An 11,738-nucleotide genomic window follows, 5' to 3' on the forward strand; every position below is an offset into this window, starting at 1 on the left:
GATAGAATTCCCCTGGGAAGCCATCTGGCCCTGGACTTTTGTGTCTTGGGAGGTTTTTGCTGACTGCTTCAATTTCCTGCCTGCTTATTGGCCTGCTCATGTTTTCTGTTTCTTCCTGTTCCAGTTTTGGTAGTTCGTGGTGTTCCAGAAGTGTGTCCATTTCTTCTAGTTTGAGTTGTTTCGAATTTTGTGAGGGATGCTTGTATGGCGATGTATTTCCCCCTCAGGACTGCTTTCGTTGTATCCCAATGATTTTGAACAGTTGTATCTTCACTCTCCTTAGTTTCCATAAATATTTTTAATCCTTCTCTAATTTCCTGGTTGACCCATTCATCTTTTAGCAGGATGCTCTTTAATCTCCACGTGTTTGATTTTCTTCCAAATCCCTTCTTGTGATTGAGTTCTAGTTTCAAGGCATTGTGGTCAGAAAACATGCAGGGGACAATCCCAATCTTTGGGTATTGGTTGAGACCTGATTTGTGACCCAGTATGTGGTCTATTCTTGAGAAAGTTCCGTGTGTACTTGAGAAGAATGTGTATTTGGTTGCGTCGGGATGCAAAGTTCTGTATATATCTGTGAAATCCCTGTGATCCAGTGTATCACTGAAGGCCGTTGTTTTTCTGGTGATTTTGTGCTCAGAATATCTGTCTGTTGCAGAAATTGCCTTGTTGAAGTCTCCCAGTATTAGTGTATTATTATTTAAGTATGCGTTTGCTATGGTTGTTATTTGATTGATATACTTGGCAGCTCCCACATTACGGGCATAAATATTGATGATTGTTAGGTCCCCTTTTTGGATAGATACTTTAAGTATGATATAGTGTCCCTCTTCATCTCTTACTACAGTCTTTGGGATAAACTTTCATTTACCTGAAATGAGGATTGCTACCCCAGCTTTCTTTTGAGGACCATTTGAATGGTCAATGGTTCTCCAACCTTTCATTTTCAGGCTGGAGTTGTCCTTAGGTCTAAAATGAATCTGTTGTGGATAGCCAATAGATGGGTCTAGCTGTTTTGTCCAGTCTGAAACCCTGCATTTTCGATGGGATCATTTAACCCATTCATGTTCAGAGTGAGTATTGAAAAACATGAATTTAGTGTCACTGTAATAACTATTCAGTCCCTGTTTTTGTAGATTATTTTTTTGTGCTTCCTCTTTCTTTTACAGGGTCCTCCTTAATATTTCTTACAGAGCTGGTTTGGTGGTCACATATTTTTTTCAGTTCCTGCCTATCTTCGAAGCTCTTTATCTCTCCTTCTATTCTGAATGAGATCCTTGCTGCATAGAGTCTTCTTGGCTGCATGTTCTTCTCATTTCGGACCCTGAGTATATCCTGCCAGTGCTTTCTGGCCTGCCAGGACTCTGTGGATAGGTCTGATGTTAATATAATAGTTCTCCCCATATAAGTTAGGGATCTCTTGTCTCTTGCTACCTTAGGATTTTCTCTTTATCTTTGGAATTTGCCAGTTTCACTATTAAATGGTGAGGTGTTGAATGGTTTTTATTGAATTGGGGGGGGGGGACTTCTCTATCTCCTGGATCTGAATGCCTATTTCCCATCCCAAGTTAGGAATGTTCTCAGCTATGATTTGTTCAAATATGCTTTCTGGCCCTCTGGCCCTCTTGGCGCCCTCTGCAACCCCAATTTAATGTAGATTTTTCCTTCTGAGGCTGTCATTTATTTCCCTTAAGCTTTCCTCATGGTCTTTTCATTGTTTTCTCTTTTTTCCTCAGCTTTCTTCTTTGCCATGGACTTGTCTTCTATGTTGCTCACCCTTTCTTCTACCTCATTAACCTTCGTCTTTAGGACCCCCAGTTAGGATCTGGTCTCATTTAATTGATTCTTAATTTTGGCCTGATCGGATCTAAATTCTGCAGTCATGAAGTTTCTTGAATCCTTTATGCATTGTTCCAGAGTCACCAGTAGCTTTATATTCATGTTTCTGAATAGCTTTCTGACATCGAATTGTAATCCAAATTCTGTAACTCTGTTGAAAAGAGTACTGGTTCTGATTCTTTCTTTTGAGGTGAGTTCTTCTTTCTCGTCTTTGCTCAGTGTAGAGTGGATATGTGAGCGGGCTGAGTCAAGAATATCAACCACTTCCTATGTAAATTTCACGCTAGATGATTCTGCTGAGGTCAGAGACCAGATATTGAATACAGAAATCAGAATGAAATAAAACCAAAGGATCAATAAAGTGAAAAACAAATTTTAAAACACAGTGGTAAAAAAATAAAAGGCAAAGAATCCCAAAGAGCAAGAGGGAAAAAAAGAAAAAAGAAAAAAAAAGTGGAAGAAAAAAAAAAGAGGGGGTTACTGGGAGATGGTGGTGGTGATGAAGTTGTAGTGGAGGGAAAATGTAGTCAACCTGAGGGATTTTAGAGGGTAATCCTCTTGTTTCTGAATATATGAAGTTCTCTATGGTAGAAGTTGCTAAGTTCCAAATCCATATAAACCAGAAATACTTGTGGAGGACCCCAACATTGACCACCAAAACATAAAAGAGATAAAAGATGGGCCAGAATGAGAATTAGAAGTCTCACAGAATGAACCAGCATGGTATACCACTTGGTTCTGGGTGAATGCCAGTCATGTTTTAGAAGGTATTGACTTCTGCCATTTTAGAACCAAATGAGTCAGAGAAAACAAAAAATATAAAACAAATATATCTTGTGTATGTCCCAAAATTAAGTTCAATATGTTGAGGGGAATCTAGAAGTGGAAAATATATCTAGGACCTGTAATTATAGAAGTATGGAAGTCAAGAAGGAAGAATCTTAAAAATGAAGAGGTGGTAAAATATTGTAGTTAAGGTGGGAAAAGAGTAAAAAAAATTGGAAATTTACAGTCTGATATAAAAACGAATTGTACTGGAAAAAGGAAGAAAAAAAATAGAAAGGGTACCCTCTGGTTCCATATACTGTAAATCCCTGAACTTGTCTTGGAATTTTCCAGGGCTGCTTGGTCAAGAACTTCCTCTTCCCCTGTCCTTCCAGCTGGTCTTCTGGGGGAGGGGCCTGCTGTGCTGATTCTCAGGTGTCTGCACCTGGGGGAGCTGCCACGCCCCCTGCAGGTGCTGGGCTCAGTGGGCGCTGTTTACCCTGTGAGTCCTCTGTTCCCTGGTGGCCATGTCTCTCCCAGGCACAGGGTGATACCAGGAGGAACAACCATACTGCCAGCGGCCAGGTCTCCACCTCTGGAGTCATCTCCCCCCCCCCCCCAGTAACTACTGTAGTCTCGCAGTCCACACTGGCCTAGGTGCTCCTGGGCCAACATGGGTGCACTGATCTGCACAGCTTGGGTGGCGGCCAGTGGCAGAAGAGTCCTCGCTGTCCTGTGCCCTCCCCGCTTCCGCCTGTCCTGCGGGGAACTCAGGATCCTGGGCTGTGTCTGCTCGGCTCCCTGGGACCCGGGCCCTGTGCTGCTGGAATCGCGCTCCCTGGGTGCGCAGCTCTGGAAGGCAGCAGGGTGCAGACGCCTCTACCCAGAGCCACTGCAAGACTGATCAACTTCTCCCGGATGCCCCACCAGGTGCATGCCCCAGCCCTTTACTTAGATTGGCCCACAGACTGGGGTGCACTTTACTCCGGGGCACACTTCCTCTATTAGTTACTAGGAAACTGGAGGCTCCACTGTCCCTCCTGCGATTCTGCTCGATTTCCCTGCTAAGCGCCTTTCGGTCTGTGAAGAATCCCGTGCCCATCTTTTAAAGCTCCTGCTTCTCTTCTGCATGTGGATGTCCAATTTTCCCAGCACCATTTATTGAAGAAACTGTCTTTTTTCCAGTGGATAGTCTTTCCTCCTTTGTCGAATATTAGTTGACCATAAAGTTGAGGGTCCACTTCTGGATTCACTATTCTGTTGCATTGATCTATGTGTCTTGTTTTTGTGCCAGTACCACACTGTCTTGATGACCACAGCTTTGTAGTACAACCTGAAATCTGGCATTGTGATGCCCACAGCTATGGTGTTCTTTGTTAATATTCCCCTGGCTATTCGGGGTCTTTTCTGATTCCACACAAATCTTAAGATAATTTGGTCCAACTCTCTGAATAAAGTCCATGGTATTCTGATAGGGATTGCATTAAATGTGCAAATTGCTCTGGGTAGCAATGACATTTTCACAATATTAATTCTTCCAATCCATGAGCATGGAATATTTTTCCATCTCTTACACCATACACAAAGATAAACTCAAAATGGATGAAAGATCTAAATGTGAGACAAGATTCCATCTAGAATTCTAGAGGAGAGCACAGGCAACACCCTTTTTGAACTTGGCCACAGCAACTTCTTGCAAGATACGTCCATGAAGGCAAGAGAAACAATAGCAAAAATGAACTATTGGGACTTCATCAAGATAAGAAGCTTTTGCACAGCAAAAGGAAGAGTCAACAAAACTCAAAGACAACCTACAGAATGGGAGGAGATATTTTCAAATGACATATCACATAAAGGACTAGATTCCAAGATCTATAAGGAACTTATTAAACTCAACAGCAAAGAAACAAACAATCCAATCCTGAAATGGGCAAAAGACATGAACAGAAATCTCACAGAGGAAGACATATGCATGGCCAACAAGCACATGAGAAAATGTTCCGCATCCCTGGCCATCAGGGAAATACAAACCAAACCACAATGAGATACCACCTCACACCAGTGAGAATGGGGAAAATTAACAAGGCAGGAAACCACAAATGTTGGAGAGGATGTGGAGAAAGGGGAACCCTCTTGCACTGTTGGTGGGAATGTGAACTGGTGCAGCCACTCTGGAAAACTGTGTGGAGGTTCTTCAAACAGTTAAAAATAGATCTGCCCTACAACCCAGCAATTGCACTGCTGGGGATTTACCCCAAATATACAGATGCAGTGAATTGCCGGGACACCTTCACCCTGATGTTTAATAGCAGCAATGTCCACGATAGCCAAACTGTGGAAGGAGCCTCGGTGTCCATGGAAACATGAATGGATAAAGAAGATGTGGTATATGTATACAATGGAATATTACTCAGCCATTAGAAACAAGAAATACCCACCATTTGCTTCAACGTGGATGGAACTGGAGGGTATTATGCTTAGTGAAATAGGTCTATTGGAGAGGGACAAACTTTATATGGTCTCATTCATTTGGGGAATATAAAAAATAGTGAAAGGGAATAAAGGGGGAAAGGAGAAAAAATGAGTGGGAAATATCAGAAAGGGAGACAGAGCATGAGAGACTCCTAACTCTGGGAAACGAACAAGGGGTGGTGGAAAGGGAGGGGGGTGGGGGTGACCGGGTGGCAGGCACTGAGGGGGCACTTGATGGGAGGAGCCCTGGGTTTTATGCCGTATGTTGGCAAATTGATCTCCAATTCAAAAAAATATGTAAAAAAAAAAATAAAAAAATAAAGACCTCTGTCCTTGGAAAAAAATAAATAAGTAAAGTTCCTGCTTCTCCAGGACTGGCCTTTCCTGTCCCAGAGGCTTTCACTACCAGGCTTTTGCCTGGGTCCTCGTGGGGCCCCTCCGCCACTTGATTCTTTTTTATTTTAGTTTTTCTGCCTTCCTACCTTGTTAGAAGCGAAAACCCTTCTCTCTGTAGCATTCTGGTTCTTCTCTCTTTAAATCTCAGGTCGAATTTGTACGTTTTCAGGATGGTTTGAAAATAATATAGGTAATTTGGTGGGGCCAAGTGAATTGAGGACCCTGACTCCTCCGTCATGTTCTTAGCTCCAATTTTTTCTTAGTTCTGCTTTTCGTGCATTTTGTAAGTTTTAGTTTGTTGCATTTTTTTTCACCTCAAAATATTTTGTAGATCTCCCTGTGATTTCTTCTTAATCCCGCTGGTCCATGAAATGTGTTTTTTGAGGCACCTGGAGTGCACAGTCAGTTAAATGTCAGACTTCTTGGTTTTGGCTCCGGTCCTATTCTCAGGGTCCTGAATTGAGCCCTGTGTCGGGCTCTGCACTCAGCACAGACTCTGCTTAAGTTTCCCTCTCCCTCTCCCTTTGCTCCTCCCCCCCATGTTCACGTGCCTGTGCTGTATCTCAAATAAATAAATAAATCTTTTAAAAAATGTTTAAAAGATCTCACTCTAAGTACATGGAATGTAATTCCATGCACATTCTATGATTTCAAGAATTTTAAATTTATTGGTAATTGTTTTGTGTCCTAATGTGTATCCTGTCCTTCAGAGTGTTTTATGGGCCCTGGTGAAATATGTCTATTTCAACCTTTTGCTGTTTTGGTTTTGGCTTCATCTGTTCTGGAGCTCTGTGGCTAAGTGCTTATATGTTTATAATTATATTTTTTGAGGGATTGCCCTTTTTATTATATAATTACTTTTTTCCTCTTTTATAGCCTATTTTCTATTTGCATCTGTATACTAGCCCAGCTCTCTTTAGTTTACTGTTAGCATGGAATATTTTCCATTCTTATAGTTGCTTTTTTTTCATTCTTATAGTTTCAACCAATTTGTGTCTTTGAATGTAAAGTGAGCTTCTGTTGAACCGTATATTTTTAAATTCATTCCATCAATGTCTGTGTTTCATTTGGAGATTTTGAAACCCATTTACATTTAATGTTATTACTGCTATGATGGAATTTAATCCTGCCACTCTGCTTTTTGTTGTCTTTATGTCGTATATCTTTTTCTTTCTATGTACCTCTATTGCCAACTTTTTGTAAGTAGATATTTTCTCTTGTGTCTTTTTAATTCCATTGTCCCTTCCTTTATATAGATTCTTAAGTTTTTGTTTAAATTCCAGTGAGTGAATACAGTGTAATATTAGTTTAACATAGTGTTTCACCATTTCAAGTGTACTCTTTAATCCTCATCACCTGTTTACCCTATCTGCCCGCCCCCCCACCTTCCATTCTGGTAACCATCGGTTTGTTCTCCTTAGTTAAGAGTCTGTTTCTTGGTTTACCTCTCTTTCTCTCGCTCTTCCCCCCCCCCCCGATCATTTATTTTGTTTCATAAATTCCACACACGAGTGAAATAATCTGGTATTTGTCTTTCTCTGACTTATTTCACTTAGCATAACACTCTCTAGCTCAATCCATTTGAGCGACATGGATGGATTCGTTTTTATGGCTAAGCAGTATTTGATTGCATGAGCATACCATATCTTTATCCACCTATCAGTCAAAGGACACTTGGGCTGTTTCCATAATTTGACCATTGTAAATAATGCTGCGATAAGCATTGTGGTGTGTGTATCCATTTGAATTAATAGTATTGTATTATTTGAGCACCTAGTAGTGCAATTGCTGGAAGGTAGGGTAGATCTGTTTTTAACTTTTTGAGGAATTCCATACTATTTCCAGAGAAGCTGCACTATGTTGCATTCCCATCAACAGTGCAAGAGGCTAGTCCTTTCTTCACATCCTTGCTACCACCAATTGTTTCTTGTCTTGTCGATTTTAGCCAATCTGACAGTGTGAGATGATATCTCATTGTAATTTTGATTGGCATTTCTGTGATGATTAGTAATGTTGAGCATCTTTTCATGTGTTTGTTGGCTATCTGTATGTCTACCTTGGAAAAGTGTCTATTCATGTCTTCTGCCCATTTTCTATTATTTATTTATTTATTAATAATAAATTTATTTTTTATTGGTGTTCAATTAACCAACATAGAGAATAACACCCAGTGCTCATCCCGTCAAGTGCCCCCCTCAGTGCCCATCACCCATTCACCCCTATCCCCCACCCTCCTCCCCTTCCACCACCCCTAGTTCGTTTCCCAGAGTTAGGAGTCTTTATGTTCTGTCCCCCTTTCTGATATTTCCCACACATTTCTTCTCCCTTCCCTTATATTCTCTTTCACTATTGAATGAGAACATACATGAATGAGAACATACAATGTTTGTCTTTCTGCCCATTTTTGAATCAGATTACTTATTTTTTTGGGACTTGAATTTTATAAGATCTTTATAGATTTTGGATTCTTTATAGATTTTGGATCAGATATGTCATTTCCAAATATCTTCTCCTATCCTGTAAGTTATGTTTTAGTTTCCTTGATTGTTTTCTTTGCTGTGTAGAAGCTTTTTTTCTTTAATGAAAACCCAACAGTTAATCTTTCTTTTTGTTTCCCTAGCCTCAGGAGACATATCTAGAAAGAACTTGCTAAAGCCAATGTTAAAGAAGTTACTACTTATGTTCTCCTCTAGGATTTTTATGATTTCAGGGGTCACATTTGAGTCTTTAATACATTGTGAATTCATTTTTGCATACAATATAAGAAAGTGGTCCAGTTTAATTCTTTTATATGCTGCTGTCCAGGTTTCCCAACACCATTTGTTGAGGAGACTGTCATTTTCCCATTGGATATACTTTCCTGTTTTGTCAAAAGTTGGCCATATAGTGTGGGTTCATTTCTCAGTTTTCTATTTTGTTTTATTATTCTATGCATCAATTTTTATGCCAGTACCACACTGTCTCGATCACTATAACTTTTAGTTTTTTATAGAACTTGAAGTACACAATTGGGACGCCTCTAGCTTTGGTTTTCTTTTTCAAGGTTGCTTTAGCTATTTGGGGTCTTTTGGTGTACTGTACAAATTTTACGGTTCTTTCCTTCCTCTAGCTGTGTGAAAAATGTTTTTATTTTGATGGCAATATAATTAAATTTATAGATTGCTTCGGGTTGTATAGACATTTTTACGATACTTGTTCTTCCAGTGCATGAGCAGGAAATGTCTTCCCAATTCCTCATATCACCTTCAATTTCTTTCATCAGTGTTTTATCGTTTTCAGAGTACAGGTCTTCCATGTCTTTGATTAGGTTTAACCCTAGGTATCTTATGGGTTTTGGTGCAATTATAGATGGGAACAATTCCTTAATTTCTCTTTCTGCTGCTTCGTTATTGGTATATAGAAATACAATAGATTGCTGTACATTGATTTTGTATCCTACAACTTTACTGAATTTGTGAATCAGAGCTAACATTTTTTTTTTTGGTGGAATCTGTTGAGTTTTCTACGTAGAATATCTTGTCTGCAAAGAGTGAAAGTTTGATTTTGTCCTTGCTGATTTAGATGGCTTTTATTATTTCTGTTGGATGATTGCTGAGGGTTGGACTTCCGGTACTACGTTATAAAACAGTGGTGAGAGTGGACATCCCGTCTTCTTCCTGACCATAGAGGGAAAGTTCTCAGCTTTTCCCCATTGAGAATGATACTAGCTGTGGGATTTTTCACATATGGACTTCATGATTTTGAGGTATTTTCTTTCTATGCCCAGTGTGTTGGTGGTTATTATTATTTTTTTTAATCAAGAATGGATGTTGTACTTTGTCAAGTGCTTTTTCTGCATTCACTGAGAGGATCATATGGTTCTTCTTCCTTTTATTAATATGGTGTATCACATTGATTGGTTTGTGAATGTTTAGCCCACCTGGCAATCCAGGAATAAATCCTAGTTGATCATCATGAATGATTCTTTTAATGAACTGTTGGATTCTATCAGCTGGTATCATGTAGAGAATCTTTGCATTCTTGTTTACCAGGGATATTAGCCTGCATTTCTCTTTTTAACGGGTTCTGTGTCTGTCTTTTGTAACAAGGTAATGCTGGCCTCATAGAATGAGTTTGGAAGTTTTCCCTCCATTTATATTTTTTGAAATAGTTTGAGAAGAATAGGTATTAACTCTTCTGTATGTATGTATGTATGTATGTATGTATGTATTTTGATCATCTGGTTTTTATTTCCAGGCAATCTTGTTACTTCTCATTTATCTCACAATTTGCATGGCTGGGTGCTTATGCACCTCATCAACAGAAGGTCTCCATGGAATTGAGCATGATTGCCTACATGGCCAGAAAACCCATCAATCCCACTCAAGAGGCAGATGATGAAAGTGGCTGCACTCTTCCCTCCCAAGTAACTCAGACTGAATTCAGGCTGGACAGGCCCGCAGAAGGTAGCATGAGAGAAAGTAAAAATTTGACACCTGTCTGTCACGTTGTAGAAGGAGACCTCACCAGAATCATAGTCCAAGAAAATCCCCACCCACTGGAGAGGGGTCCACTGGGGGAGGGAAGTCCCTGGGGAGGTAAGAGCCCAGTATTCTTTCCCATACCACAAAGACACTGTCCAGAATCCATTCTGGGTGGATAAAATTACTCTACCTTTTCTGCACACTGAGTTTTCACATACATCAAGGTCTGCTTGCCTTATCTCTCATCTCTACCTCCCAATGGTGTCTCCCAGCGACAATCTTGGAGCACCAAAGACGCAGGGAAACAGATTTAACAGCTCTGGGTTGTTGGGCAGGTCCTGCTAGAAGTAACTATGCCAAACGTACATGCTGCAGGAAAGGATTCAGGTGGGGTAGGCTGTGTCTGGGTCTAGAGTCATACCTACTGAGTATGATTGAGCCTCTCTCAATTTTTGAATTTTCCCCATATTGGCTGAATTTTTCCTGTGAACTGCTTCAGATTTTCAGGCAAGAAGAGACGGTTTGGGGTGAAAATGTGGCTTTTTTTCCTTCCTGCAGATCTATTAGTGTGATCGAAGGATCAGGGATCCTGATTGTTTCACGTATGTTCAATGTGTCCCTGATGTTCTGCAGGAGCTCCCTGGTAGGCTGCTGCTGCTTCTCTTCCAGCTGGGTGATCAGGCTACTCGGGTGGGAGACATTGCAGGAGATCTGGTGTTGACACCATTGATGCTGTTGTAGGTAGCTAAATCTAGCTCCTCAAGGTGGGCCAGGAGATGATACTCATGATCCTTTAAGGAGTGAGAGAGCTGCTCAAACTTCCAGACGATCTTCTCCCTCTCCATCTGGTTCAGGCTCAAGAGTTCAGCTCGTGTCTGCTCCCCCTGTGCCCAGAACCTCTTCTTTAAGTCTTTCAGTGTTTCCAGGTGGTCCAGCTGGTTCTGGATTTGCTCCTTGAAGTCCTCCACTGCCTTCTTGAGCGGCAGCATGCTATGGCCAATGTGCTTGCAGAAGCAGCCACACACCACACAGATGGGCACATGGTCCGCCTCACAATACACCTTCAGGGACTTGTGGTGCTTCTCCCACACCCCCATCTCGGCCAGGGCCCCCAATGACCACAAGGTGCACATCTGTTTCACTAGCTGTGTTATGTTGGCCGGGTGCCAATTGGGTCTCATGTGACGCTGCAGGAAGATCTCCTGGCGCTGTGGGCATCACTTGTCGGTCTCCATCTCGCCCTAGCAATGGGTGAGGCATGCACAACAGTTGTTGCACCTGCAGTCGAGCCTCATGGGGTTGGCAAAGTACTGCAGACACATTGGGCAGGTAGACTTCTGCACACCCTCCTGATTGCCCCTTCCTGGCAGCCTTGCAAGTTGGGCAGGCAGAGGGCTGCACCTCTGCCTGGATCTCAAATGCATGCACTGGCCCCAACTGTTGCTGGTCATCCCTGTGCAAGTGCCCTGCTGAGTGAGCATGAATTCTTGTCTCCCAGCAGAGTCCTGTGACTGTACCAGGGGGCTGCCAAGGTGGGCTTCCTGTGGGACTGGGACAGTCATTGTTCGGATCCCTGTAACTCCCCTTTAAATGTTTGGTAGAGGGACATCTGGGTGGCTCAGTTGTTGGGCATCTGCCTTCGGCTCAGGGTGTGGTCCCAGAATCCCGGGATTGAGCCTCACATTGGGCTCCCCCGCGGGAAGCCTGCTTCTCCCACTGCCTATGTCTCTGCCTCTCTCTCTTTGTCTCTCAGGAATAAATAAATAAAATCTTTAAAACAAAAATAAATGTTTGGTAGAATTC

The 11,738-nt window shown here is 41.6% G+C and overlaps 1 pseudogene; it reads right to left on the minus strand.

Moving 5' to 3' along the window:
* Positions 1–9,733: 9,733 nt before the first annotated feature.
* On the minus strand, positions 9,734–11,497 carry LOC140628503 (zinc finger protein RFP pseudogene; annotated as a pseudogene).
* Positions 11,498–11,738: the final 241 nt, after the last annotated feature.

The sequence above is a fragment of the Canis lupus genome, chromosome X, assembly GCF_048164855.1.
Source record: "Canis lupus baileyi chromosome X, mCanLup2.hap1, whole genome shotgun sequence".
In the NCBI taxonomy this organism is placed as follows: Eukaryota; Metazoa; Chordata; class Mammalia; order Carnivora; family Canidae; genus Canis; species Canis lupus.